Raw genomic sequence first — 5000 nt, forward strand, 5'->3', positions numbered from 1 at the left:
AGAGAGAGACAGAGGGTGGGTGACACACACACAGAGAGAGAGTGGGTGACACACACACACAGAGAGAGGGTGGGTGACACACACACACACAGAGAGAGACGGTGGTGACACACACACACACAGAGGGAGAGAGAGAGAGAGGGGGGGGGGTGGGTGACACACACACAGAGAGAGAGAGAGAGAGAGAGAGAGAGAGAGAGAGAGAGAGAGAGAGAGGGTGGGTGACACACACACACACAGAGAGAGGGTGGGTCACACACACACACACAGAGAGAGAGAGAGAGAGAGAGAGAGAGAGAGAGAGAGAGAGAGAGAGAGAGAGAGAGAGAGAGAGTGGGTGACACACACACACACACACAGAGAGAGAGAGAGGGTGGGTGACACACACAGAGAGAGAGGGTGGGTGACTGGGTGACTTGGGTGGGTACTTGTGGTGTGTCACTCTCTCTCCCCCCACACACATTCTCTCTCCCACACACACACGGTGGAGTATGAGGCACCGGTCCAAGCAGGCCACCTTCCCTTGCACTCAACACCCGCCCCAGACGGGCCAGCCCAGCAACCGGGATGGAGGAAGAAGTGTACAAGTGCATGTAAAAAAGCACCAAGACTCTGCCCTGCAGCCTCCCCACCCCGTGACCGGCAGTACCTCCAGCCTCCCCACCCCGTGCGCGCCAGTACCTCCAGCCCCCTCCCCCCGTGCGCGATAGTATCTCCAGCCTCCCCATCCCGTGCGTGCCAGTACCTCAAGCCCCCTCCCCCTCCGTGCACAATAGTATCTCCAGCCTCCCCATCCCATGCGCGAGAGTACCTCCAACCCCCTCCCTATGTGTGACATCATCAGCTTCCTCCTCATGCTCCGCATTCATTTTTCTTGGAACCTTTCCCGTTCCATATATACAGAAGGCAATTCTATTTTAAAAAGTGGCATTTTTGTGTAGTCCACATTGGAAAATGGCTTTCCTTTAAAATGTGGCAGATGTTGCATTATGAAAAACATGTAGAAATTAAGCTTTGCTATCCATGCTAAACTCATTCAGTGCCCAGATATGGCCTGAACTACACAAACGCTATGTCTCTTTCTCGCTCATCTCCCCTGCACCTGGCTTTGTTATCGTCAAATCTGTTGGGTAAATTTAAAAAATAATAATAATAACGTACTCCAGCCACACTATGCGCTTGATTAAATATGAAATTAAAGTCTCATTAGATGGTGACATATGTTTCATCGCATTAGCATTGATAATGTATAATTACAGATAAGCTAAAAATAATTTTCTTTCTTGCAACATCCTGCTCCATCTACAATATTTCCTAGACCTAGAGCATAAAACATCTCCATTCAGAGATCGTGTAAGCTTCCTTATCTGCTAGGCATAAGAACAAATACATTGGACTAAAATGCAATATCCCAGCCTTGATTCAACTCAAGTTCAAGTGGATACATTGCAGTAGGATTTGGTAACATGCAGATGAACACTCCAATGGTCACGATATGCCGATATATGAAGACCCCCACGCCCCTTTGGCAATGCATTTGCTTTGTTTCCTTTGAAAGACACAAGCCTGCTGCATGAATTCACCAGCAGCCGAGAGACAAGTTTCACAGGAGACAAGCACATGTTGCATTTGCCTCTGATAACATGCAGAATTGTTGGACAGCTCAGTTTAACCACTTCTATGCCAAAATGTGTATTATTAATCACATTACCTAACCAGGATACCCAAAAAGGTGAGATATCAGTTATGGAAAAACAGTAATTTAAATAAAAAAATAAAAAACAACCTGATGTTGAAGTTTCACTGGAAGGGGGTTACAATGCAAAGTAACCCTTTCATGCAACAAGCTGTGGGGTGGAGTCTGCTGGATACATTTCTAGCCTCATATCCCTATGACCAGTAATGAAAGGAGCACCGATCTGTTGCAATAGCTTTGTGGTCAGCAGCATGACACACGTGCCAGTGAGATCTCAAGCACATATACAAATAACAAACACCAGCCACACATCCCTCTTTACATTAAAAGTTCCCTGTACCGCTATGTTGCAAAAGCCTTAGGTAGGATAGAGAAGAAAAAACAAACTTTCATGCCATTTTAATTATGCAACATGTTTTGTGTTATGTAAAAATACTATGCTCTGATTAGAGATCCCATCAACACCCCAACTTTGCATTAAGCTCCCACAAAACCACCACATGTTGCAAAAGCCTTTGCCAGTGGTAGAACCCCTCTGGCATTAAATGGGTTGAATAAAACGTCCCTTTTTGTTTATGTGTGGGGTTAAAAACACTTTATGTTTGCAATTCCATTCCACTTCTCTTTGCCTCCCCGCTCTGTGGTACTGCGCAGGGTGGTAGCACACTGCCCTCCCGCCGGGAACTCGCTGCACACATTGCTCGCGCTCCCCGAACTCTGGGGCAGGTGGCAGCAGCTGCACGAACACACACAAGAACGAACACACACAGCACACACACACGGAGGGGGGGGGGGGGGGATGCATGAGAGGACATCAGTACTTACCTCTATGCAGGGAAGGAAGAGCAGGCTTGACTGCTCAGCTCACAGAGCATGACAGCGGCCAACACGTCAGGTAGGGGGATTTCTTTTTTGTTTTTTTTTGGCGCGAGCAGGGAAATTTAAAAAAACAGACACGTGTGCTGCTTGGGCCAATATTTACTCGCCCGGGGGTTAAATCCACACGCCCCGGGCGTGTAAATGTATAGGATTGTCGAACACTGCATATAAGTGTCAAAAGAAGTGCTAGTGGGCATGGCGAAATGTATACAACAAAAATCAAACAAAGATGCCCAAAGCTACTTCCAATGTGACACAAAATTGTGCCCATGAGCCACATAAATGCAAAATGAGAATACAGGTACAGGAGGACACATTTCAGAGATAGATACGGTACGTTTTAAAACACAAGGTCATGCTACATAGAAGGAGGGTGGCAGTCTCAGCATCAGAAATGTGAGGAAGTACTTCTTCGTGGAAAGAATAGTGGATTTATGGAATAGCCACCAAAAAGAGGTGGTAAAGTCTAATACAGTATTTGAATTCAAAAGTGCTTGGGATAGACATAAGGCTATCCTACATGTGAAAGAAAGCAGAAGATCAAATAGTATCTGAGGTTTTACAATAAAAATGGTCCGACTAGGTGGGTCTCATCTGGTGTCAAGTTCTATGATTCTACGTTATTTCATTTAAAAAACACGTACATGCCCAGTACGTGCCCCCTAAATAGATGCATACTGAGAAGGAAAGGAGTTTAATAATAAAATGAGATAATTAAGTGTGAACAACTAAACATTTGTTAATAAATGACTTACTTTTAACTACCGTATACTGTAAGTATTCATAATTTTACATAAATAGCATTTGAAAACAATGTATTCCTATTAATGCTGATTATTTACTAAGAACAAAAGAAATATAGACTGAGGTTTGTAGTACTGAAAAGCAGTGGGAATAAACAGCAATATTAGCTCTTTTTTTTTTTTTTTTTAGATATTTGACACAAAAATATAATGTTTTCAACTGGTAAAACAAATGACTAATATGAAAAGAAATGATCAGTCTTTGTTATGAGCTCACTGAATTACTGAACTTCTCTCTAAAATTTTACATTTCCAATATCATATGAAGATTACTTTTATCTTTTTGCTTATCACCTTTATATAGTATTAATCACAACTTCCACAAAACTCAACTTCCACAAAACAGACAACTAACATTATTATTACTAAGTTCATCAATTGGATGAGGTTTACCTTGAATTTCACTAACATTTCATTTGTAACACCTTTTGTAGAATGTCAACGTTTTGCTTTACAAACATTTTGTTCCATAAAGCAAAACTAGGAACGTTTTCCTGATCACTGTCACCATTTCGTTTTTGTCCGTCGTAAAATGATGGAGTAAAGTGTAAGTCTAACTTCGGACTGAAAGCAATCTTCAGTAAAGTAAAAGTTGTAAGGGGTTATTAACAATAAGCTATATTTGTACTCCTTTTACCATGCGTATTCTTTGCACTTAAACAAGTGTTTCATGTGTACTGAAGAATCCTACACAATTTATATAACTGGTGAAGGATTCTATCTTTAATCCAACAAATGAAAAAGACTTGCTGCAAAGCTTGTATGAAGATGTGTATCAGGAGATACGTTTTATGAAATATAGAAAGTTGACTGTCAGTTTCTGAATTTACGTTATGATATTTTAAATTGTAGGTGTTACTTACAATTTAAAATAGCAAACAGTAGGTTGAGAAACTGGTTGTTAACTTTCTATATTAAAAAAAATTAGCTCATGATATACAGTAGATGTAATGTATTGAATTATTAAATTGAAGTTTAATTTATGTATTTATTTTAATAATAATTAATAAAGAACATGTACAGTTAATATATTAGACATAATAATCAAGGCAGTGTAACATTCCCATGTTACTTGTACAACACATTATTTATGGAACCTTCGTATACCATCTAAGCCTCTCAAGTTCAACAAGCGACAGGGATAAAAAATCTCTCTACTAACCTGATTCCAAAAGGGATTTGTATCTATTTTCACCAGTCATCTTCATTTAAAATACAACCGTGATTCAAGCATGAGTCATTCATTTTATTGGTGACAGCAATAAATAATAAATACAAAGGTCACTATTGTGCAATTCATTCTACATTTCATGCAACATTTTTCAGTTAGCATTCTAAATGAGTAACTAATGCTGTGTTGTAATATCCTGCTCATTAGTGATGTCACTTTGTTTCATCGTGTTGCGTACTCTTATTCTGAGTTACTGTATTTTTACTGTATTCTCTCTAAAACAAACAATTCTACATTTATGGTTATAGAATCCCAAATTAAAGTCATTGTCACTCACATGCATTTAAGAGATTATGATGTGGGAAACCTAATGGCAGTGATATCCAGAGAGAGCAGGGTCTGTGTGCAGCTCACCAACTCTTGTTATTGGGAGTCCTGCAGAGCTCACATG

The 5000-nt window shown here is 40.6% G+C and overlaps 1 protein-coding gene across 12 annotated transcripts in view; it reads right to left on the reverse strand.

The window, feature by feature from the left end:
- Positions 1-5000, reverse strand: part of ABCB5 (ATP binding cassette subfamily B member 5) — a 170422-nt gene that overhangs the window by 128091 nt on the left and 37331 nt on the right. The window contains exon 1 of one of the 12 annotated variants that reach the window (XM_075587164.1): positions 4541-4613. The exons of the other annotated variants lie outside the window; for them this stretch is intronic. The gene's annotated coding sequence lies outside the window, so the exon portion shown is untranslated. Of the gene's footprint in view, positions 1-4540; positions 4614-5000 lie in introns of those variants that run through there. 12 annotated transcript variants of the gene reach the window in all.

The sequence above is a fragment of the Ascaphus truei genome, chromosome 2, assembly GCF_040206685.1.
Source record: "Ascaphus truei isolate aAscTru1 chromosome 2, aAscTru1.hap1, whole genome shotgun sequence".
In the NCBI taxonomy this organism is placed as follows: Eukaryota; Metazoa; Chordata; class Amphibia; order Anura; family Ascaphidae; genus Ascaphus; species Ascaphus truei.